This window comes from Polypterus senegalus, chromosome 8 (genome assembly GCF_016835505.1).
Source record: "Polypterus senegalus isolate Bchr_013 chromosome 8, ASM1683550v1, whole genome shotgun sequence".
Classification (NCBI taxonomy): Eukaryota; Metazoa; Chordata; class Cladistia; order Polypteriformes; family Polypteridae; genus Polypterus; species Polypterus senegalus.
In genome coordinates, this window is record NC_053161.1 from 130,937,010 (window position 1) to 130,964,161 (window position 27,152).

The following is a 27,152-nucleotide window of genomic DNA, read 5'->3' on the forward strand; positions in this document are numbered from 1 at the left end:
CTTAATTAGCTATCTCACTAAACTATCTGTAAAAACTTGTACACTATCTGTGAAATTGCCTCCTAACAGTTGTAAATGCCATATAAATTTATGAGTAGGACTGTAAACTGGAAGCAAAACTCATTACTGACTAAAGAATGTCTTTATTGTCATAGTATTTTTGTTCAGACTTGCTATTCAAAGTGAATATTATTAATTATAGAACTGCCTTTTTCTCAAAGTTCTGCTATGAAAACTTACCTCAGGTATGGGAACACAACTTAACGGTATGACTCATTAAATATGTTCATGCCTTTTAGATTTTGAAAATGCCAGGGACTATTTGTTGTGATGCTAGCTTTTTCATTACTTAAATAATGTCGGTGTCATTAAATGACCCTCCCTCTACAGTCACCTTCTTCTTTCTCTTTTTAAAGAAATGTCACCAGCATTTGCTGTTTTGCTTCCAGCATTTCAATTAGCTCACACACAGCACAAAGCATCTGTCATCTTCTACTATTATTCTTAAAAGAGCAGCAAGCAAGTTTCTTTTCTGGTTTTCTCTCTAAAATGACTATCTTGCACTCAAAGGCTTTCAAAGCATTAGATTTTTTTGATGTTTCTATAATGATGGTGTCCTCTTCAATGATGCAATTTAAGGTGATGATATGCTGAGCACCATTTGCCCTGATACATTTCATTGTTTTTTTTCTACATGCTTCATTGTTCATGTTCTGTTACTGTATACTTACTTATTTAGACTGATATTGTAGTGCATTATTAATAAGATAGTGACTTAAGTTTTACTTGCTGAGCAAAAGGTAACATGTCTTAAAATCAATCCTCAGAAACTATTCTTATGTTCCTTTAAAAAAGATTAGACATGTTTTATGGCAAATCCAGAAATGTGTATAAATTAATTACTTCAATGATAATTACATTTTATTACATTGCTATCTATGGGTAATTACCACTTAACTACATAATGGACACTGTGGTTTTAAAACATCAAGTTATAAGCAAATAAAAGCTGACTTATAACATCACTGATACAATCAGGTTTTTTGCTATTAGCCTGCTGATGTATGGTGACTACAATAATGAACTGGATTTAGGTTAGTCTGAAAATTTGTTAATGGATGGACATTTTAAACATGTACTGCCTTAAGTATTTAATTTCCAAGTAAGGCATTTTAAGGGACATTTTGATGCTAATACATGATATTTTAGGTTTTAATAATGCAGAGATAAGTCAATTTGTTGGAAGAAACAAAAAAGACTCTCAAGTGTGTATCAGCCATGGACTGAAGAAGCATGGTTTTACATTCAGAAAGGTAAGGACAATTATTTATGCAAGACAGACTGATATAATAAAAGAAGAACCCTTAACCAATTACCATACAGTATCCAAGAATTATAAATACAAAATCAGTCACAGTTAAGCCTAAAACCTACTTAAGAATAGTGTACTTGACTCTCTTGGTATAAATAAAAGGACCTTCAAATCATCCAGAGATTCAACTGATTACTTAATAAAAAGAAAATTCCTGATAGGAATAAATAGGCAATGGAGATCAGGATGTTGCATTTTAGAGCTGACTGTGGATGTTTAGTTTTTCTTCTCTGTCCTTCTTTTGCTGTCTATTTTCTAATTCAGACAAGTGGTTGTTCTCAAAATGATCTCCCAGTAGGTGAATTAAGCTCACCAAATGGAAAGTTCTGGGGCCAGAATCTCACAGCTAGAGATGCTGTTACAGTTCCAGTGATTTATTTGGTATATATGTTTAATCTGTTTCTTCCAAAAAAAAAAAAAATTCTAAAAAATTCTATTATAATTTTTTGGATTTTTTATTCATTTTTTTAAATTATGTATGGAAGAGGAAGAAACTGCTGAATCTTGTTTGAGTATGAGTGGATCTTAAGGAGCTGTGGTCTACTTTATAAGCAGTCAGAACAAATCATGAACAAGGGATTGAAAGGATTTCAGGAATGTTAGAGCTCACACCCATACTCATTTACCTAACGAGTTGATAGCGAGTCTTCCCATAAATGCCAAACAAAGCAAGGCATTGTGAAGTGTTCAGTGAGTACATACACGGTAAAGAAATACTGACATAAGGGGTGAAGCCATGTTGAGAAGCTGTGTAAAGGGTACTGGGTGACAAGTATATATAAAGCAGAACTTATGATAACTGCCCCTCTGCTTAAATCTATTGGCCTATAATGTGGCCACTGGCAATATCGAGAAGATTCTGGCTTGGATGCTTTTACAGAGCTGGGGATAGTGAGCTTAGAGGGTGTTGTCTCTGAGGCCCATTCAGTGGCATTAAGGTGCAGGCATGTAATATGGCAGAAAAGAGATTATTGGAGCCATGAGGTGGCACTGTGGAAGTTCAGAGTGGTAGCTATGGTCTTGGAGGGTTGCCGAGGAAGGAGACAGTCTCCAATAAAACTTACATGATGGAGCAAGGGAGAAATGCTGTTGTTCCCAATGTATTAGCCTCCCAGAAGCAATGATGATAACATGTCAGAAAAGAACATGTCAGAAAAGTAGGGCCTTTAGAGTAATCACACAATATTATACAGTATTACCAGCAAAGGAGAGTATTAAAATATACCTCAGCATCAACATCAGATACTTAACACTAAAAGCAGAAATGTAAATGAACATTCATAAATTTCCAATTTTTGTTTAATGTAAAAAGTGTTAAATCGCATTGCATGTAAGTAAAAACAGTGCCTCACTCGTCCTTAGTGCAAAAACATCACTACACATAACACAACAGAATGGAAAACATAAAGATACTCTCAGGTGTTGTCTTAAGCATTGTTAATTTTTCATGAAACACTGAATTTGAAAACATTCAAACCTATCATATCTCTAAGAAAAATCACATGAATATGTTTTTTAAACCTACAACAAGGATTGAAAACCATTTTGTAAAATATAATACTTTAGTGTAGACATTTAATATATAGATATAAAGTGTAAAGTTTTATAACCTATGTCTCTTGATATAAATAAAAGAACCTTCAAATAATCCAGAGATTCAACTGATTACTTAATAAAAAGAAAATTCCTGATAGGACCTTTAAGGCAATGGAATGTTCAAATGTAGTCGAAAATGTTGTGGATCCATTTACCACTTGGGCAGTGAAGAAAGAGCAATTTACTCAACTACTGGGAATCTTGAAGGATAAAACTTTGCACTAATCATCTACCAAAAGGTTGGACATAAGTGTACTTAAGAAGCCAATGGCAAAATATCTACATCTTCCATTGCACCCTCTGGCAAATACTAGGTTTCCACTCTGCCCATTCTCTGCCTGACCTTAATGCCTGCTAGGACCTCTATTTCCTCGGATTTGGCCAAAATAAAGGGTGAGCAATGAGTTGTACTTCATAGCGTTAACTAGTACCAGACCATAGAAGTGGAAGATCATAATAAAGAAGGGCAAGGTAAGACAAGCAAGATAGATTGTAAAAAAGCAATGTGCTTGTATTCCTCAAGAAGTGAGGAGACTGATCATCAGTTTTATAACAGATATAATTTTTATGTTAGAAAAAAGAGAACCAAAGAGTGAAACCTCAAAGGCTGTAAATACAGTACAGGCTACAGCAACAAGGTGTGAGAAGCCCACACACTGACAAATATCTGGATAAAGAATGACAAAACATGTTAAACATCCTTCCATGTGCCTGAGAAAAACGCCACAGATTCTGATGGAATCAGGACAACTCATTGCCTCTAACCAGAGTCAAGAGTATATAAACTACAGCATATGCAGACACACATTGATTCCGAGAACCATTGTCTGTAACATGATTGTTAGGATAAAGCCAGTGAATATATTAACTATATATTTCGGGTGTTGCCTTAACTGAAAGCAATAACCTGTGTTAAGGAAAAACCTTTAACTGCTTTAAGTTTCTTCTTCTGAATTGAGTAGGAATTTAGAAAGAATCAGACTACACATGCACAGACACACACACACGCACACAAATCCACTCAGAGGAACTATATGTAGAGAGCTAAACAAGTGCAAGCAAAGTAAAAAGAAATCAAAATACAGTCTCTGAGAAACTTGATAAAAAGATAAGAACAAATCCAATTAAATGGCTAAAAGACCAGTGGTGTACGCATAAAAATGTTGCGTAAGAACATTTCCACGTTCAAATTGCTATGTATAAAACCTAAACTTGGCAGCGTAAAGCCACGCACATTTCCACAGTAGCTGATACCCTGGCATATGCAAGTCCTGCGCTCGGTTTTGCAGATTGGCGGCACCCAGCGTCAAAGCAGTGCTACTGTTCCAGTGTAAAATGCTTTAACTCATATCATCATGAAAATATCAAGTATACTTCTCAGTATTTTAATACTGTAATATCACGAATGTAATGGATTCTGTGTCCTGTCGGAGGAAGAAAAAGCCCGTTTAAGAAGTACATAGTGGTTCACACACATAGAGCACATATAAGATCAAATACAAAACAAAGCATTTGATGTAATACTTTAGTTACGATAGGATTTGAAAAATTAGTAAATTAAACAATTTTAAGATGATGTTTAAGATGTTCTACTTTAATGACAAATTAAACTACGTGATTAAAGTGGGCTAAGACTCACCTTTTCACGGCGACTTTGATATCTGACAACTTCTTTGTTGTTTTGGGGGACTGTGCGACTTTGTGAACTTGAGCTTTCGAGTTTCTCGACACTTTATGTCACTCAATCAACTTCCTTTTGTTGTTTATACCACTGTTTAAACCAACAAATAGTATGTTTTTCCTTTCCTACACTTAGTATTCGCTGAAATTCTTCTATTTCCCCCTGTGCTTTTGCCATTACCTTTTCACAGAATGCTGAGCTTAAGGGTTTTTTATGTTGATTTGCATATTCAAAGATGTGTAATTCTGAGAGAAGTTGGGGTGGGGCAGCAGGCGCGTGCATGTGCATTACTTTTCACGCTGACGGGGATTTATGTAACAGAAGAACGTGGAAGTTTGCATTCGCACAGATTTATGCATCTGGACTTTTTTGTACATACTCACATTTCCGCTTTTGTCCATACACCATGTTATAGTGTGAATTCTACGCACAGCGTTATGCATGAGGCCCCAGAACTTTAGAAAAAACATTTAAAAGCTGTTCCTGAGCGGATATGTCCTAGGGTAATAAAAAAAAAATAATTTTGCCTTTTCCTTAGGAAAGAAAATTATCAAAACACATAAATATTTTTTATTGTCCTAAGTTTTTACATTGTTGTAGATGTCCATCTTCTATTATCCTTATGTTATCCGACTGGATCATGAAACACAGATCCCCCCACAGATGATTTTTTTTTCTAATAATCAGTAAAGAATACATGGACTAGGATGCTGTTCTATAGAGCATAAAGATAACTTGCACATTAAACTTGCTACCTAGCTAGCAGATTCAGTACTTTGTAGTTGCCTCTTTGTGGCTTTTTTATTTGATCACAGTAATATCTTTGTCAACGAGGATGGTCACTTTTTTGTTTTGGTTCATGTTACCCAATGCTGGAATGTCTGATGTTCATAAATAAAAATACAATTGCATATTAAATATATTTCTGCATATATGAGTTTCCTCTTCCTGGCTGGACAGCATGGAGCACACAATAATTTAAGCATTGCCTGCATAGGTTATGCCAAGTAAATGCAATCTGTCACTTATTTTTACAGAGTCTTTCCGTGCCCCTTTGATAGTGCAGTCATTTGGTTATAAAATCTGCTTGACATGCAGATGTTTCCAAAGCTTTCTGTGCAATTACTGAATCTTTTGAAGCGCAAAAAACAGGACATATTGAGTTTATATGCTTTTCTGCACATATGGTATATGTCAGTAATAATAATCATCCATCCATTTTCCAAACTGACTTTAATTATTTTAGAATTATGGAGAACAGTAGACAAGAAAAACCACATACATCTCTGGAGAACATGCAAACTCTATATAGACAGTGATCAAATATTATAACCTGGTCCTTAACATATTTCCTGACACTAAAGGTCACAATCCAAAAATTGGAAAATTTAAACACATTCTCGCACATAGGAGACACAAAAAAACAGGGCTGATATTAACAAAAGACTAAATAAGTGTATCTGAAGGCTGACTTTAAAAGAAATGTGACAACTGACAACTAATTGAAGCAGGACCAAAAAGTTATCTTCCTAACATTTCCTAATATTGACTTCCAATAACAGACATCAATCAGCCACTACATTTCTATTTTGTTTAACAGCTGAACTGAATACAGAATATAAATGATAAATATCCCAGTTATGGTGATGCTAGAACTCAGGGCATAGATGTCTAGCTGCGATGTTGTCACATTTTATTTCATACATTACTCAAGGTTTGGAAATTTACAATACACAAATTTTACGTATTGGAACAAATAATATCTACTTTTATGTTGACTCATTGATAATTCTTTATATTGATAAAGACATCGAATAGGAATGAGAGGGTGATGCTGAGAGCTGTAAGTGAATTATTTTGTTCTTTTATGAAAAACGTGAATTCCTTCCATAATCCAAAAATATGCCCTTAAACAGGCTAGTGTTCCACTGCTATATCCGACTTATAATAGACTGATATAACAATAAGACCATCTTCCTCTCTTATGTCTATTGCTTCTAGGGCCCTAACCAGGGTTAGTAGTCTCAGAATATGCCTGGCTGGTAAAACAAGCAGAAAACAAACTATTGCAAAAACACTATTGTCAGATTAAATTAAATAAACTTAAATATTGTTAACCAAGGTTAGAGTCAGTTTTTTGTCCCTTGTTATTACATTTTATTCCATCCCTGTAATCTTTAATTGCGAAAGAGAAAACATAATACATTTTCCACTTTTGGCACATTCTCCATAAGCAAAGCTTGATTTTTGATGCACGTGTCAATGTAGCAGTGCTTCTCATGGTTAGTGATACATAGGCCTCTTGAGGCAAACTAACATGCAATAACTCAATGAAAATATTATAACAATAATATATATTGACAATTATGACCTTTTTCTACTGGTCTACCTTTGAATTAGCTTCTTAAGCCTATGTTGTCTTAATTTTTCTGTTATTTCTTAAGAATTAATAATTAATTGAAAAATACCTGTGTGTGATGCCAAAAGGTCTAAATACACACAAGGAAAATAAAATGACACCACTGTGATGTAAAACCTTTTGCAAGGATATAATATACTGTATGTAGAAGCAACATTAGAATTTTTTGATGTGAAAACTACTGTTAGAATCTCAATGATGATTCCTGTTTCCTTTTCTGCTGTGGATATTTTTATATTAAAATTTATATTAAAATTGCTGCATTAATATAAACAAGGGACAAAAGAAATTATCTACCTTGACATAAAAATATGTCCAGTATTTTTAGTAGTAAAAATAATCTAAGACCTAGAGATAGTTAAAACATTATCTAAACACAGAAATAAAAATCTGGGTTATGCGGGTTATTTTCTGAATTATAAGAAGTTAACTTGTGATGATAGAGTTGTTAATAGACAGTCTCTCTATTTTAGCATTAATATAAAATTATATACAATACTAGCTGTCCCCCGCAGCTCCAACTGTGTAATAGTGAAACAGGACAGTGAGGAGGTCCCTGTCCGGCGCCCTACTCCTGAAGTCACCTTCCCCCTCCCCTTGGCCCACAGCCTGTCTTGGATTAGCACGTATATATCGCTCCTGCAAGCAAACTATGATTCTTAGCGCAATGAGAGAAGTTGCAAAATCTACCGGAATGTTCAAGAAAATTATAGAAAAAAACTATCTATATCCATTAAGTCTTGTGAAAAGTGGACAGACATACAGATATTGGATTTTATATATATTGTGAGCAGGGGAGCTAAACGCACCCCTAGAAGATACGGATGCTCCTAAAAAAAACCCTCTTAAAAACGCTGATAGACTACCTTTACATTGCTCCCTTACTTGCTGGGCTTACTTGCGGCTACTCTGTCGCGTGATATGTTTCTTGCGGAGCGGTACGCATACTTAAAAGCCTGAACAGCACCTGTCCTTTTGGCTGATTGCTTTGTTTCTCTCTCCCCCAGACATGCTCTGCTCCTTTTCCGTTTCCCGCTCCCGTTGTGCTCCCAATGATGTTTGCCTCTTCATTTAACAGAAAACTAACTGCATACTGAGCTTGTTTTACTTCTTAATAAAATTCCTTTCTCTACAATCTCCTGTGTTTCTGTGCAATTCTGTGATCCAAGCTTGACAATATATTTGCAAGTATTTGATTATATATACAGTATATATAGTAGAACCCCGATTTTCTGAGGTAATGTGGACCAATGCCACCTTGTGTAAGTGAAAACTAGAATGGATGGCCGTGAATATTTCAGATTAAAAATTACAGATATAAAAGATTTTGCCACTTTATATGGTACAGTTTCACTATTAAGGGTCTTTTTGTATAAAAAAAAAAGTAAAATATACATTTACACTTATGTACTTACTTACTTACAGGTTTGACTCCAAAAATATGGAACCTCTGCTAATGGGGTGGTGTATATATATTAAAGTTTATGTTAAAATTGGACAATGGACATCTGCACTCATTAGTGCTGAGGCTGCTTTTATTGAATTTATAGGAATTATACAACAGGGTGTACTTACAATTGTGTGGCACGCTGCTGTTATTTGTTCTAAATACATGCAAGAGCTTGTTTTGACTAAGAGGAGTGTCAGTACTTATTTGTAGATAAGGAAATTGAGAGCTATAACAGAAATGTATCCTCCTTACAAAGTTACCCTATTTCCAATGATGAGAAAAGGAACTCACACATTACTGTGTCATCCTGGATTTTGCAGACTCAATAACAAAACAATAAAAAATAATTCCAGGCTTATGCAAAAAGACATAGCAGTTTTCATACGAAATATCTGAATTATTTATGACATTTTTTTGCTATATTCTATTTGTGTAACATCTATTTATTTGTATCTATCTTATAATTTTTGCTGTTTAGTATTGTTTAATTTATTTATATATTTTACAATCATACAATTACAAAAACAAAAAATATGCAGGCAAAAGCAAATTACAACTAACTTTGTGTGTCTAAAATATGCTTCTGACAAGATGGAGTTGTGAAATTTGAATGCAGAACAAAAAATATATTTGAGATATCTTGAAATACATTTTGAAATGTATTTTAGATATCTCAAACAACAGTGAAATTCAAGATATCTTGAATGCTTTTTAAGATATCTTAATTATATCTCAAGATATCTTAAAATAAGCTCCTGTGCATTCTAAGATATCTCAAATGCATTTCAAGATATCTTATATTTAAGAGGAAGTCCCATTGAAAGAATAAGTATTAATCCTCAGTCCCTGTAGTGAAATTTTATTAAATCCAAAACCAAGTTGAACAAGAAAAGGTTTTAACAATGCTGAAGCGAGGGAATTTAACCTCTCACAACAATATAAAGTGAGAGGGCAGTTGTTCTGCTGCAATAATATAGGGACCCCTTTCCCCCCTTGGTTTCAATATATAAAGAACAAGGAACATAACAGCAACAAAAAATAATAATCTTATAATTATTAAACAAGATATTATCCAATTTTACAAATTATAATAATGAAAAGACTAAGTAATAAGAACACTGAACCTTGGCTATTACATAGTAATAATATTTGTATTGTGGTGAACTTAGGTATGACTGATTAGTCTCAAGGAGCAATGGTCTTTTCTTTGCTTTTTTTATTAATAATTGTTCAGTTTATAACCTGTTTTCATTTTCTCCAAGTTACATTTAATATTCTTCTATCAGAACAAGAGATAATATTTTACTTAAATACAAAAAATATCTTTTATAAAAAAAACGAGACGAGACGTGGTCTTCTTGGAAGACAATATGACATCCCGTGAGAGACGAGTCACACGAGACAAGGCAGTGAGACAACATTTAAAACAAGTTCACGAACATCTGACCAAGTAGTTGTTGGAATGCTTTTGGCAGACAGATATCATGTGCTCCCAGCTCTTAAAACAATGACAAGTGACACGCAGAACACACAGCTTGCCAGCAGCAGGAAGCCAGCATATGATCCAACCGTTTCTCCTTAGCCTGTGTTCAGCAATTCCCCCCTCTCTTTTCGCAACGCGAGTGTCAAAGATATGAAGTTACAAAAGGACAGCTGACGCTGTACAGGCTTTGAAATGATCGACGCAAAGCGTGACATGCAGAAAACGCAGCTCGCCAGCAGCAAAAAGCCAGCAGATGATCTGACTGCAACTCCTTAGTGTGTGTTCAGCACCCCCTTCACAACGTGAGCGGCAGAGACACGAAGTGGCAAAAGGACAGCTGCTGTATCGGCTTTGAAATAATCGATGTGCAGCGCAACAAAAAGAAAACGCAGCTCACCAGAAGCAGCAGAAAGACAGGAGATGATCAGACTGCATCTCCTTAACATGCATTCAGCCGGCCCCACTTCACAAAACAATCAACGTTATACGTCCTGTGAGAAAGATTTAACCATGCCTGGGGCCGGAAATAAAGGACAAGTATTGTTTTTACAAAAGGTTTAAAGTAAAAGTGAAAATAATGCATATGTAGCAATACCCATAAAAATAACAATCTCTTTAAATTGTATATACGGTAAACCAGACCCTTGGGTGGGTGAGCAAAGTGAGCTGGGGGTGAAGTCCTCTAGTATATATACATATATATATATATATGTGTGTGTGTGTGTATGTATGTATGTATTTGTAGGCAGTAATCCACATAGGAAGAAAATTAATCACATATTTTAAAATAGTACCAGGTGTCATTATCAGAGAAAAATGATTAGACTTACAGGAATCAAAGGTGATACATAGCAAGTGACAGGGTGGGGGTGCAAGAGGGGGTGGGGATCAGTAAGGTGGGGTTTGGAAGGTGTGAACATCAGAGAGTGTCGGTCATTCCTTCTGACAGCACTGCAATGTTCTTATATGCGTGTTGCAAGTGTTTTAGATGTTTGTCAGCTGAGCAAGCACTGCATGGTATACTGTATACTGCATTCCATGTCTCTGAAACAGATTGCTTGCTTTTTACATTAAAAAGAATAAATAAATACGTACATACATAAATGAATGCTATTTATATTTCTGATGCTTTAAGCATTTGACTATATCTATCTAGTAAAGTTTATCTAATCTAATCCAATATTTGTTATTATAAAATCAGTTTACTAGAGTTTTCATCTTCACACCAGAAATGAGTTTACTGTACATGATATGGTGTATTCTGACTTATCTTATGTGGGTTACTGCTTAATTAATGTGTGGTTAACGTAATGTGGCTCATGTAATATTTGATTAGAATCTTATCCAAAAAGATTCTGTTACAGTACAGGTAAATCTATCTGCATCTGCCTCAAAATTAACACAAAAGATAAGGAAATTGAGCAAATAACTCTTCTTCTACAGTAGGTTTATCTCTCAAGCAGCATTGATAAAGATATACAGACAAGGAAAGAGATACATGACAAAGTGTGTGAAGGAGCCACTATACACTGAACATCCCCTAAAAGTACTTTAACATGTTTTTATGAATTTTAGGGATATAAATATTTATACTGTTGATGTACAGGTAGCTTAAAATATTTGTTCAAAATCACACAGACCAGGAGTACTTCTATTCAAAATTTGTATATCGTTTCCAGTCAAACTCTTCCATTTCTTGGCCACAGTTCATTTTTGTAATAAACAAAAGAAAAGTTTAAAATTACATATCAACAATTGATCTTTATTGATCAATTGATATTTCAATTTCATTCAAAGATTTTCTGTAAAAAACTGAAAACAGGCACCAGATAGTATGTGTGCTCTTAAAACAAAGTTACCTGCATTTTTCAAAAAAGAAAACCATATTTGTCTAATTTTTCTTGACTTCAGTGATCTCTATAGCAGGAATAAGTAAATCTAGTTTTTGTGGGCTCCTGTATTCAACAGTTATGTTTGGCAGAAAAAAATGAGTTTGGAATATCATTGTATGGCATGCTTTTGATTAAAATTCAAAGATTTAAACTTAAACTATTAACATTCAACATGCATTATCTCATTTCAAGGATTATTTAAGATTACCTTTTTTGAAAGCGTATGATAATATAATACTGCTCATGATTCAGATCCTATTATTCCAAAATCTGATTTATGTAGACCTTGGTCTGTAGAGAAAATAAAATGGAGAAAATTGTCAAGTCATCCAATACATCATTTCAACACAACAAATAACTTATTGAATTAGTTCATAAAAAAATTAGCCAACCAGGGGATAGATGGCATTTTGCATTGATGTAGGTCATTGCTTTACAGAAAAAAGGAGCCTAATGATTTATGTAAATGTATTTAATCACAAAGAGTTAAATGAAGTATTTATTGGCTCTTATATGTTCTTGAGTGCTCAAAATATTAATTCATGTTTGGCTCAGTAGAGCCAATCTCAACAGACAGAGTCCCTGCTCTTTATTGTCTGATCAGGCCCCTGGGGTGCTGGTGTATGTTATCAGTGATCATCAAAGTGACTGTCAAGAAAATGTAAAACTGTGGTCTTGCAAGTCTGACTAGGTTTCTTTGTGCATACCAATGGGACAGATATATATTTTCTCATACCTTCAGACCCCTGCACTTTAAAAGGCATTGGAATGCATTTAATTTGCTAAAAAATGTTTCTATAGAATTGTCTGCTGAACTTTAATTTTCACTTCTTAATTTCCTGAAGGGTTATCATATCTCTATTAATTCAATAGTATATTCTGGCCCCGCTATAATTTTAACTTGATATTTCATGTGCCCAATATTGGATGTTTTCCTTGTAGAAGATGGTAAACCTTGTTGTAAAGATTTGCATATGCAGTAATGACTCTAAACTGGCCCAATACGAATAAGTGCAGGCTTTGTAAATGGATAGAGGGATTTAACATGACTATATATCCTAATCCATATTCACATGAAATGGCATAAAACACATTTTTTGTATTTACACTTTCTTATATTACTACAGCTCTTTTTTTGTAGTGGTACAGTAGTGTCAAATGTGATACAAAATGATGTTACTGGGCTTCTGTCATCTATGAAAGGTGAGGAGTTGATATCTACAGTAGGACTATACTGAATTGAATTATATGGGTTCTCTGCTCATCAAATTGAAAAACTCTAAAAAGATAGTTTTAGATTTATTGGTGCATGACTGAAATACCAAGGGCTCTGACTGGTGATTAGAAAATGAGGCTCAAGAGTTTATAGGAAAGAAATAAACAGTGTTAAAGACTGTCCAACAAAAATACTAAAGTATCAATATAGCAAAATAAAGCAGTAATGATATTATCCAAACAATCAGAAAAGTACAAAGTGTCAATTTTAAAAAAGTTTTGAAAAAAATAGAAGCTACCAAGACCAACGGCAATGTTGCATGTTTGGCAGTTTTAAGCAGACTTTTTTTTACGGATTTCTTTTGGAGATGGAGACATTTTTTATACAAATCAAAGCAGAATATTGCAAGGAAGGTCATAAATAATGAAGCCCACAATTCAGGCATACAAGTAATAAAATAATGACAAGATACTATTTAAGTGTGGGAAAGCAAAAAAGAGTGTGAAGGCAAGATTATTTGACAGAGGAAATGGCAGGCCAGAGTCAGCAATGAGAAACTAGAACAAAGAAATGTGACAGCAAAGATGCTGTAAGAAAAGATGAATTCAAAAATGTACATAAGGAGATGAGACTAAGGGCAGAACAGGTACAATTGTCTTTGCAGGAATGTTTTGTAGAGTGGCAGCAGTTCAAATGCAGCCTGTCATGCAGTGTCACAAATGTCTCCCTACCCAAATCCAAAATGGACTTTTGTTGTCTATCAGGTGGCACCAAGCAGTATCACCAGGATTCACCAGATGGCAAATTGTTTCCTGTGAAAACCAGTCCTGAGTATTGCGTACAGATGTGGAAAAGAAATAACACAGCATGCCATATAATTATAAAATCAGCATGCACAAGGGTACTGAGTTGGAATTAATCACAGCAAAGCCATAGATTAACTAGTTAATGGCTGTTTATACACATGTATTTACTGTTGCATTATTATCTTTTTAAAATACTGACATATCCCTTCACAGCCCTGCAATGAGCAGCTTTTTTTTTGCTCTCATAACTGCCTGCTTGAAGCATGTTTCATAGTCATTAAGTTAATTTCAGAAAAATAACGTCTAACAACCTGTGTTAGCTAACAAGGCCAAAAATAGTCATATACAGCTAATTACTTATTCATGTAGCATTAAAGTTACTGGAAGAAACATTTTTTTACATTAGGTTTATGCAATGAAATCTGTAATAGAAAGTTTACAACTTTAATTTCCTAGTAAGATTCTCTGGTGCATATGAATCACTTGATTATCATTTCGACCAAAAATGACAACGTGTTGGATGTTCATCAGATACGCAAGTAAGAGTTTCATTGTATCACTACTACTTCAACTATTACTACTTCTAAAATTGTCAAACTCGCTTTTGTTTCCAGTTTAGCTTTGCGGGTGCCAAAGTGTAATTTTTGTCACTGGCAAAGTTTGCAGACTACATGACAGCAATTGTTAAATTTCAAATAGTATACAGGAATTTTAAACAGTTCATTATGAGCTGCTTCTTTTTTTTGGCATTAATTAGAATATAGACACTAGAATTAAATTCCAAGACAAACTGGCATTATTTAAAAAAAATAGACACTCTAGTATTGAATTCCAAGACAAACTGGCCTTCATCATTGTCAATATAATTGAACCAAGAACTATCTTTCTTTGTAATATGCTACCGTGGCTGTTCGTTTGTTTATCCAGGATTTTAAATCACCTGTAGCTCACAAACCATTGACCTATTGACCTAAAATTTGTTACACATATACTACATAGCATCTATTATCCATGTTTGGGGTGATGATTGGCCTCCAAGGTTATTCCACTTTTTATTTATATTTTATTGTAGAATCAACTCTTGGCAGTGGCCAGCAGGGCAGCCATACTGAGCACGCGTACGGGTGCCGTTCTCATTCCTTACCAGCTTTGCTGTTACCTACCTCTTCATACGTATCTTCAATCATTCTTGAGGCAGAAAATGTACTAAGTAATTGCAACACAAACACTGACTTAATCAGTTTTAACGTGAAAAGATGTCAATGAAAGAGGAGAAGAAGCGGCAAGTGCATCAACCTCTGAGCAAGTGAATTCTAAAGTTTATAAGTTTGAACTGAATGTGCACAGTGTTATAATAAAAATATTTTGGTGATATTGTTAACATTAGTACCAGGCAAAATACTCTGGTACTGTATTGCGTGCTTTTAAACACAGCTAGAATGACAGGATAATGAAAAGATAATCTAAATTCCTATTAAACAAATATAGATTTAGAAATGTAACTCGGTGTCAAAACTGCATTGCATAAGGTTTTTAGAAATCTACTTCTGAAGATATTAAGAATGACATTTGTTTGAGATGTTCTTACATTAACAAGACCCAAATAATATAGCAGTACTATTCCTTAGAATTATTCACTAACAGTTTGTTACTAAAAGGATTGTACAGCAAACTGCAATCCTGTTGACTATTTTACCTCAAGGTGCCTCAGGAAGGAATATACTGTATGCATATTTCCTAGTTAATAATTGTAGAAGTAAATACTGTTTTAAAAACTGGACCCATCCCCCAGTCAATTCTGAAAACTATTTTAGAGACAAATCCATGCAGAGATCACACAAAACAATGTTGTCTCAGAGCAGGGAATTAAAAGATGCAGCCCACATTTTAACATATTTGAAACTCAATTCCAGATACATCAAAATATGTTCCTTTGCATATTATGACATCTGAAATACATTTTGAAATAGCTCAAATGAACTTTACATGCATTTTAAAAAACATCTGAAATTCATTTGGAGATATCTCTCAGTCACTTCCTGTAATATTTGCTATTATTTACTATTCTTTTAAAGATATATAATAATGCATGAGATATCTCAAAAGTAGTAGAAAGTTGTTTTGAGATATCTTGAATAGTACACATTGTCAGAAAACGATATTCAATTATCTTAATTTAAGTTTGTCACTTCATAAAAATGTCTTAAAATGTATTTGAGATAACTTGAAATACAATTTATGATATCTGCAATGGAGATCAATTTCAAGATATCGTGAAATGAATGTAAACCTACTTAAAAGTCAATACAGTATAACCCTATCTGAAATAGATTTTAAGATATTGTAATTACATTTCCATTACATCCAGGCCATTTTGAGATTTCTGAAATATACCTTAGGTTATCTCAAATACATTTCCAGATATCTTAAAATACATTAGGCTCCTGTTCATTTTAAGAGATCTCCAATGTCTTTCAACATGTTTAAAAATACCTTAGTGCTGATTTTGAGAAATCTCAAATGCTTTTTAAGTTCAACTGAAAAAACTGGCAGTTTTACAGGAAAATATTCGAGATTTCTTAAATTGCATTTCAGATATTCCAAAATAAGTAGAAACTTTAAGATATCTCAAAATGTATTTGAGATGCAATATCTTAAAATACATAGGAACTTATATCAAGCTATTTGAAAATGTCAGTCAGTCAGTCATCATCCAACCCGCTATATCCTAACACAGGGTCACAGGGGATTGCTGGAGCCAATCCCAGCCAGCGCAGGGTGCCAGGTAGGAACAAATCCCGTGCAGGGCGCCAGCCCACCACAGGGCACACACACCAAGCACACACTAGAGACAATTTAGAATCACCAATGCACCTAATCTGCATGTCTTTGGACTGTGGGAGGAAATCGGAGCACCCAGAGGAAACCCACGCAGACACTGGGAGAACATGCAAACTCCACGCAGGGATGACCCGGGAAGCAAATCCAGGTCTCCTTACTGCGAGGCAGCAGCGCTACTACTGCACCACCATGCCATCACTATTTGAAACTGAATTTGGGATATTATAAAATGAACAGAATTCTTTGCAAAATATCTTGAAATATTTTAAAATGCATTTAATATATCTTGAAATAGACATATTTTCAGATAACTATAATTCATTTTAAGATATCCTAAATGTATTGCCAGATATCTTAATATTCATTTTGACGTAACTGTAAATGTTCATTTGGCTTGTCATGTGAAAAGCTTTGAGACTGCTTAAAAAGAAGAACCATTATATCCTTGCTTAGCATTACGTAATGAAGCACTCATAATGGGGAGTTTCTTTATTGATAAAGGATGCCCTTCTCATGTTGTGGACAGGACGTTCAATCAAGCAAAGAGTACACCTCATAACATCTGCTCTAAGAGGAACCCCAATAATGAAACTCACACCCCACTGTTCCTCCCATTCCACCCTTACACTATCTCTCCCAATGGCTATTAAACAAAATTTCCTCATTATACAGCTTCATCCTTGAACAGGGACCTTTTTTCCTAACCCTTTCTTGATCTTCTTCCATCAATCACCTAACTTACGCAAGCTTCAAATCTGCAGATCACTTCACAGCAGAAAGCCTCATTCCCTGCCAGGCACTTGCAGATGTAAAAGAAGCCATGGTGTCATTTGCAAGATCATTGTTTCTGGTCTCCCCCTGATAAATTCAGTATCAAACAATTGGCCTCTTAACAGTCTAAAAATCTTATGTACTGCATTTTATTGTGGGAAGTGTCCAGCCATCTGCACAGGCAAAACAGGGAGACAGCTGGCAGACCATTTCAAGGAGCACATTCCAGCCATCAAGATCACAGATCTTGCAAAACACTTTATAGATCACTTCACTTTTCTTGATCATAGCCAATCTGATCTCTCAGTTTGTGCTCTCTCACAGGGCTTTAAAGGCACTTTTCATATTAAAACAAAAGAAGCCAAACTCATTTTCAGCAATGGGAATCACATATTGTATTTTTTCCAGGTCACAATAACCAAGTAACTTTTTAATTTCTCCTTTATCTTGTCTAATAGCAGCTTTTCCCACCTAATCTCACATTTTCTTCTTTCATATCCTCTGGCATTATCCCCTTTTCCCCACTCCTATTTACGTTACCTGCTGATTCCTTTTTAGTTGCACACCTAATAAACCTATACAGCTGAAATGTTGAGTCTTCAATATCAATATCTTATTACCCTGGGAATATCCTTCAACCTTTTTTCCTATGCATATGCTGCAATGAACTACAGAATCCCAAAACATAAGGTCCCAAACAATGACTTAAAATGCCCATTAGAAGGAGAAACCATCAACCTTGGCTAGTCAAACAAAAAGGGAAAAAAGGAATTTTTATAAATAAAAGATTTTTTTTTTCAAAATAGGCTCTGTTAAACAGCGAAGTTCTGAAAAGCACAAAAGGCACAGATGGAAATGGCTGCAAAGGCATAAGGCAAACTTAGACAAACAAGTCTCAGTCACAAATCCAGATTATAAAGTCAAAAACAGAACATAGGGTCAAAAATCTAGTATCTTACAAAAAAAGTCAAAACCATTAAACACAGTAGAACTCTCCACCACCAGCACGTCCAATGAACCGCAAGGGACTGTGGGTTTTTCTAAGCCTTCATTGGGCTAAGGGCAGTTAGTTCCTTGCAGTGATGGGCAGGTGGCCCCATCCCTGATGCATTAATCATAAAATATGAAACATAGAGGAACACACTTTGAAACATAAAACTAAATAATTCATACTGATAACATAAAATATTAACAAAATAGACAAAAATGAACCCCAGCCAGGGGAGTGACCCTCGGCTAAAATATAATAGATGCTAACTGAGACAGTTGTTCACTAACTTCATCATATCTTTGTCAAGGAAATCAATAAATATGAACTTACAGTATATATATATATATATATATATATATATATATATATATATATATATATATATAGTTGTTATTCACTATACATAACGTAATTTAATACTTGTTAAAAAAAAGAGTGAAAGATTTTACAAAGGTTGGGCCACATACTGAATAAGTTTCTGTTAATATGCTTTCCTATTATCCAGTTATTTTCCTGTTATCACTGTAGGCGTCAAAAATGGGACATCAACAATAAAATAAAACTCATCAAGAAGACTATAGGTCCCTTGCATGTCTCTCTATTATAAAAAAAAATCCTGGAAAGGAAAAGCAGGGCGACGATATGTGATCTTCTCAGAAGTTCTTGGAAGACACTTAAAAGACCCGTGAGACGCAAACAATACCAAATAACATTCAGTCGTGTACAGGTATGTAGCACACACAGATCCTGTGCTCTCAACACATATAAAGCGTATAAGGACAATGTGTTCTAGATGAAATTTCAATGAAAGAAGAAGAAAGACCAGCGTGGAGAAAAGAGACCCAAAAACGTTGGAGAGAAAAAAGGCAGAGATTATGAAAGCAGTGGAATTCAAAAGGCTCAAACAAACGATGGCACGATACACATGCAGAGAAAGGTAAAGAATATGAAAGCAGTAAAATTCGAAAGTATTGTAGTGTCCCAGCCAGGTTGAAGTCTTTTTTGTTTTAAGTGACTGTTAGGTCCGATTGAGGGATGGCGGAGTACAGCACGGAAGACTGATAGCAGCACAACGGCACCTCCTTAGCATGCGTTCAGCCGCGATTGACAATGCAAGCACCATTATACGTCCTGAGAAAGAGATTCAACCACCCCCGGTGCCGGAACTAAAGGACAAGTATTGTGTTTACAACGTCATGCAAGACAAGGCAGTGAGACATCATTTAAAACAAGCACATAGACATCTAACCTAGCAGTTGTTGCATTGCTGTTGGCAGACACGCGTCATGTGCTTCCAACTCTTAAAACAACGACAAGAGACAAGCAAAACATGCAGCTCGCCAGCAGCAAAAAGCCTGCCGATGATCAGAATGCTTCTCCTTAGAGTGCGTTTAGCCAAACTAATCCTCGCCTCACCCCCATCCCACTCTCTTCACAAAGCAAGCGACAGAGATGCAAAGTGGCAAAAGGACAGCTGCTGTACACAGGCAGAAAGCAGCACAGGGAAAACAGACTCAAAAGCGTTGGAGAGACAAAAAAGAAAAAGAATAATCTAGGTGCAAATTCAGGAAATAAGGAAAGTAATTATCAGCCTGAAACAAGTGGGAATGAAAAAAAGCACATCCAATCTGGACGTTGGCGCTATACACATGCAGAGCAGGTTAGAGATGATGAAAAACGGAATTCAAAAGACTCGTAGAAACACATGCAGAACAAGATACAGAATATGAAAGCAGAAAAAAACGACAGTGTCAAAACAAACAAAGTAAACATCACATTAGCGCAAAGAAAGAGAAATATGTAAATATTGTAAAGCTTTGAAATTTAAGTCAAGAGAATTTCAAAAATGGAGTTTACCTCACATGCATTTATTGGTTACTTTGCAAAAAAAATTATTAACTGCTGATGATGTAGATTGTTTTGTCTGTGCTGAAATTCCAAACAGAGAAACCTATCCTAAATTATGGTACAAAGTCATTAAACACATGTCTCACTGACCTCATTAAAAAGATTCATCACATTGGGACTCGAAAGATTCCAAATATTGATTTTACAGAAGTTCTGAAATAAAAGTGAAACTAATGAAATAGCAACAATTCAAAGAAAAAAAAATCTTAAAAGTATGTATCCTGAAAAACAAAACGGGGGTTGGCGAGTGAAGCGAGCAGGGGGCGAAGACTAGTCTACAAAAAAAAAAAAAACAACAGTCTTGTGTTCCTAGTGGTGAAAAGAAACAGGCATGTACAAAAATAAAAATAGCTTTATTTTACTCTTGTGTCGACATGAGGCTTTCCTTTACACCATGCTTGACATTTAAATGCAGCTAAATTGGATCTTTCTACTGTATGATAAGGCAAATCTAAATTAAGTGCCAGAGGGGATTACTATTTTGAAATTGTTAATGAGACACTCAATATTTCACATTTTCACGAGTAAGTGAAAAGAGGCTTGTATTTTTGATATTTTTTTTTCTACAATCTTTCCTAGGATGCTTGTTTTTTACTGTAAATTAAAGCAAACTAACAATTAAATTAACAGAAAAAATCTCTTTTCCATGAAACTGTCAGAAGTTTCTGTGACAACATTGTAATGGAAAACTTTTGGCTACGGTATAATAAAAATGGCAAAGGAAACCCTTAAATCAGACTTTCATTCACAGTTGATCCTCCATGTTAGCAAAGTATGGCATTTTTTCTGGGATGACAGTCTCTCAACGGGGAAAAAGTGCACAAAATCTGTGATTTCATCAGCATGCAGGCAGTGAGAGACCTTAGACACTGTTATTGTATTAAAAGCAAGCTGACATAATCTGGATAAACCATCCAAACTGTACAAGAAGCAATCACAAAGCTTTCTAAAGGTGATTTTAACTCAGGGAAGGACATAGAAACACCAGGATTTTTATCTTTTCAACTGAGCAAGGAAAAGATACAAACTGTCATATAATCAGAAAAAGCCTTCATATGAACAGACTGTTCTGTACCAACAAAACTTGTTAATAACTTGTCCTATGACTTAACTTTAAAAAGAAAAAGTGAACAAAGTAAAACTTTTAAAATCTACTATACTTTTTTCATTTAGTTGCAATTTTCCACAAGAAGTAAAATACATTTTTAGAGTTAGTGTAAAATATTACCTTAACTTAATTCCATCTGTGCTCAATGTCAAATAATTTATTTTAAAGAAACAGCTGCCCTACTAATTCTCTTTACTACAATTTTTTAAACAAAAGAAAAAACTTTCAATGTTAAATGCATCCTTGGACTGCTTGCACATGCACCATTATTTATATACTCTCACTGGAGATTCTATATTTTGACGGTCTTTAAAGGCTACACAGTTAATATTTGCAGAAAGAGATAATCAAAACTGCCCCATGGGGCATGCAGTGCTTGTTCAGATTTCAAAAGGTAACCACATCATTGGGTACAAATCCTGCTAGTGACACTGTGTGACCATGAGCAAGTCACTTCACCTGCTTGTGTTCCATTTGGAAAAAACAAAAGCAATGTAAGCATTTGTATCATAAATGTTGTAAGTCACCTTAGATAAAGGTGTCAGCTAAAAAAAGCAAATTATAACAATAATAATAATAGCATAAAGAATTGCTAATGTGTTCTAAATAACTAATTATTTTGAAGTTCAGAATATTATGTTAATGACATATCGAGATTCACAGCTCCATGAGGAAATGACAGCTTTAAATTGTATGGGTATGAATGTGTGGCTCCTCTGACGGACTGGCATTCCATCCAGGGCAGTTTTGTGTCTTGCAAAATGGCAGTGTGTATGCAGAATGTCTTTGATACTGTCCAAACACTGTTAGGCTATTTTGATTATGCAATCAGTAAGTCCATATAAACAAAGAGAGTAACCCTAGCCACATTTAATTATTTTGTGAAAAAAAAAATCAATTTAATATGCCATCACAACACCTTATAGGATGAATGACTCATGTACTTTAGATTGGCGCACCTTCACAATTTTTAAATGATGTATTTTTACTTTTGGCATTTTTATAGAACAATTAGGATGCACAAACCAGTGTGTTTCTTCGTGTCGGTCCAAAGCCCGGATAAATGAAGAGGGTTATAACAGGAAGGGCAACCGGTGTAAAATTTTGCCAGATCAACATGTGGAGAACATTACAGAATCTGCTGTGGTGACCCCTAATGGGAGCTGCCAAAAAAGAAGAAGAAGAGTCACTCAGTTGTCTATATACAGTCATATGAAAAAGTTTGGGAACCCCTCTTAATTCTTTGGATTTTTGTTTATCATTGGATAAGCTTTCAAAGTAGCAACTTCCTTTTAATATATGACATGCTTTATTGAAACAGTAGTATTTCAGCAGTGACATTAAGTTATTGGTAACAAAATTAGACAGGTGCATAAATTTGGGCACCCAAAAGAGATATTACATCAATACTTAGTTGAGCCTCCTTTTTGCAAAAATGACAGTCTCTAGATGCCTCCTATAGCCTTTGATGAGTGTCTGGATTCTGGATGGAGGTATTTTTGACGATTCTTCCTTACAAAATCTCTTCAGTTCAGTTAAATGTGATGGTATTTAAATCAGGGGACTGTGACGGCCATTCCAGAACATTGTATTTCTCCCTCTGCATGAACGCCTTTGTAGATTTCGAACTGTATTTTGGGTCATTTTCTTGTTGGAATATCCAAACCCTGCGTAACTTCAACTTTGTGACTGATGCTTGAACATTATCCTGAAGAATTTGTTGATATTGGGTTGAATTCATCTGCTCCTCGACATTAACAAGGGCCCCAGTCGCTGAACTAGCCACACAGCCCCACAGCATGATGGAACCTCCACCAAATTTGATAGTAGGTAGCAGGTGTTTTCCTTGGAATGTGGTGTTCTACTTCCGCCATGCAAAGCGCTTTTTGTTATGACCAAATAACTCAATTTTTGTCTCACCAGTACAAAGCACTTGTTCCAAAATGAATCTGGTTTGTCTAAATGAGCATTTACATACAAGTGACTCTGTTTGTGGTGTGAGTTCAGAAAGGGCTTCTTTCTAATCACCCATGCCATACAGATGTTCGTTGTGCAAATTACGCTGAATTGTAGAACGATGTTCTTGCAGGTCTTTGGAGGTGATCTGTGAGTTGTCTGTAACCATTCTCACAATCCTGTGCATACGCCACGCCTCTATTTTACTTGGCCTGCCAGACCTGGTAGGTTTAACAACAACTGTGCCTGTGGTCTTCCATTTCCTCATTACATTCCTTACAGTTGGAACTGACAGTTTAAACCTCTGAGATAGCTTTTTGTAGCCTTTCACTAAACGATGATACTGAACAATCTTTGTTTTCTGATCTTTTGAGAATTGCTTTGAGGATCCCATGCTGTCACTCTTCAGAGGATAGTCAAAGGGAAGCACAACTTGCAATTGACCACCTTAAATACCTTTTCTCATGATTGGACACACCTGTCTATGAAGTTCAAGGCTTAACGAGCTAATCCAACCAATTTGGTGATGCAAGAAATCAGTATTGAGTAGTTACATGCACTCAGACCCACAGTTTTGCACAGCCAGTTTTTCACTTTTGATTTTATTTCATACAACTAAATACCGCTTCACTAAAAATCTTTCTTCGGAAAAAAACCCAGTACTCAGATGTGCCTAGGAAATGAAAGATATACCACAGTTATCTTTTTTGTTGAAAGTAGAGTAAATTATTATGCAGGCTGAGAGGGGTTCCCAAACTTTATCTTATGACCGTATACAACAACTATCTTAAGAATATGCTCTATATTATCTTTGCTGCTAGGTTAAGAGGTTGTTTTAAACAAAGATATTGTAAGCTCCTAGCCTTTTTATTATTTTTCTCTTGATCAGTGTCAAAATAATAAGACTCATTAATATCAAAGGAAATCAGACCTCTGCAAAGTGGTTTAAATTAACTACAAATATAAAATCTAAATATGATTGACTGCATATGTATTCACCCCCTCATAAGTATTCATACCTCAAATATGAGAAGGGAACTAGTACAGTGTATCAAGACTGTTACTTTAAAATGAGGTCATCAAGAACATGAGGGTACAGTTGGAAACTTGTTAAGGGTAAATTTCGCACAAACATTAGGAAGTTTTGCTTCACACAGAGAAACATAGACACATGGAATAAGAGACCAAGTAGTATGGTAGACAGTTAGACTTCAGAGACTTTGAAAACTACACTTAATTTTATTTTGGAAAATTTAAGTGGATACGACTAGCAAGCTTTTTTGGGTTTCATAAACTGTTCTCATTTAGACTGTTCAGTACAGTAATCCCTCGCTATATCGCGCTTCGACTTTCGCGGCTTCACTCTATCGCGGATTTTAAATGTAAGCACATTTAAATATATATCACGGATTTTTCGCTGGTTCGCGGACTTCTGCGGACAATGGGTCTTTTAATTTATGGTACATGCTTCCTCAGTTTGTTTTCCCAGTTGATTTCATACAAGGGACGCTACTGGCGGATGGCTTAGAAGCTACCCAATCAGAGCATGTATTATATATTAACTAAAACTCCTCAATGCTATAAGATATGCTTGATTGTTTGCTTGTCTCTGCCTCTATCTCACCCTCTCTGACATTCTCTGCGCCTGACGGACGGGGTGTGAGCAGAGGTATTTGCGCAGAAGCTGTTTGCCTAGTGGATACGGACGCACCTCTAAGAAATGCCGCTTTATCGCGGTGCTTCCAAAAGCACACTTATTGATTTTTTGATGGTTTGCTTTAATCTCACTCTCTCTTTCTCTGACGTTCTTTGCGCCTGATGGAGGAGATGTGAGCAGAGGGGCTGTTTGCACTGAGGATGTTTGCTTAGAAGATACTGACGCTCCTCTAAAAAATGCCATGGCAAACTTAAAAGCACACGTATTGATTTTGTGATTGTTTGCTTTTCTTTGAGAGCGCTCTCTCTCTCTCTCTCTCTGAAATTCTCTGCTCCTGAAGAGATCTATTTGCATTCTTTTAATTGTGAGAAAGAACTGTCATCTCTGTCTTGTCATGGAGCACAGTTTAAACTTTTGACTAAAGGGTGTTATTTCATGTCTAGAGGGCTCTAATAATGTTAACAGTGTGGGAGAGTTTATAAGGGCTTAAAATATATAAAAATAACTATACAAACATATGGTTTCTACTTTGCGGATTTTCATCTATTGCGGGAGATTCTGGAACGCAACCCCCGCGATCGAGGAGGGATTACTGTAATGTTCTAAAAATTAGTATGGTGTACTTTTTTTCAGAATTTCCAGCTTTATGTCTGAGTGGACAGCTTTGCACATCTGGATACTGCAAGTTTTCGCCGTTCTCTTTTGTAAAACTGCTCAACCTCTGTCAGAATGCATGGGAATTGTGAGTGAACAGCCTTTTTCATGTCCAAGTACAAATTCTAAATTGGATTGTCTGTAATCACCTCCTTTAATATGACAGACCTAAATCATTACTGGTGCAGCCATTTGGTTTTGGAAGACACATATTTCAAAGGAGATCACCTGTCTGTACGCAAGGGGTTTCAATTGATTATAATGTAAATGCACCTGTATATGAAAGGTCCTACTTGTGGTGAGTCAGTATGGTGAACTAACCTACACAGCAAAGACAAAAAGGACACTCCAAGCAACTCCATGAAAAGCTGATTCAGAAGTCAGAGGATGGATACAAGAACATGCCCAAGTCACTGAATATCCCTTGGAGTTAAATTCAATCAGTCATTAATAAACAGAAGAAATATGGTACAGCTGTATATCTGCCTAGAGAAGGCTGTCCAGAAAAACTGAGTAATCATATAAATTTAATGCAGCGATCTGAAGGGACTCAAAAAAGAGCTTTTTGGGAACTGGATTAAAAGTTATGTTTTAGTGTACTGCTCATTTTCAAAAACACTCGGGTGATGCTTCTCTGCAGCGGTCCATGGTAAGCTAGTGAGAGTAGGGGTAACATGAATGAACAAAAATCCTGGAGGAAAACCTAATGTTGTCTAGAAGGAGAAGACCCAACCCCAAGCACAAAGCCAAAACTACCTGGGAATGTCTTAAAAACAATGTAATGGAGTGCCCGAGTCCAGATCTCAGTCTAATTGAGAATTTGTGGCTGGATTTGAAAACCTGACATATTGAGCAGTTCAGCTAAGAAGTGCAGTGTCAAAGCTGATAGAGACCTGTGCACACAGACACAAGGCTGCCATGGCTCCTAAAGATGCATCTACTAAATACTAACTCAAAGAAGGGTGAGTACTTATGCATTCAATTATTTTGTGTTTTGCATTTGCAGTTAATTTAGATAATTTTGCAGGAATTTATTTTCATTTTCACATTAAAGAGTTCTGTTCTGTTGATCAAGAAAAGCCAAATTAAATTCACTGTGAGTCAATGTTGTATATGTCTGTTTGATGTTTTATGTACATCATACCATGCCAAAATTAAAAAAAGGAAACAAAAAAGGCAGAGGTTGCAGTTGACACATTATGTTGTTATCCATTGCGATTCCTACTAATGTTATCTGACATTCTGAAGACATCTGGGAATCGTGTGAGGTGCCACCAAATTTAACAGCAATCTCAAATGACCGTATTCACAATTCTGACTTCACAATGATTTTTCAAAATTAAGCAAGGAA

At 35.4% G+C, this 27,152-nt stretch overlaps 1 protein-coding gene across 4 annotated transcripts in view; it reads right to left on the minus strand.

Annotated features, from left to right (window-relative positions):
- Positions 1-27,152, minus strand: part of mgat4c (mgat4 family member C) — an 817,959-nt gene that overhangs the window by 347,199 nt on the left and 443,608 nt on the right. For all 4 annotated transcript variants that reach the window (XM_039761776.1, XM_039761773.1, XM_039761774.1 and 1 more), the window contains one exon: positions 12,102-12,184. The gene's annotated coding sequence lies outside the window, so the exon portion shown is untranslated. The remainder of the gene's footprint in view (positions 1-12,101; positions 12,185-27,152) is intronic.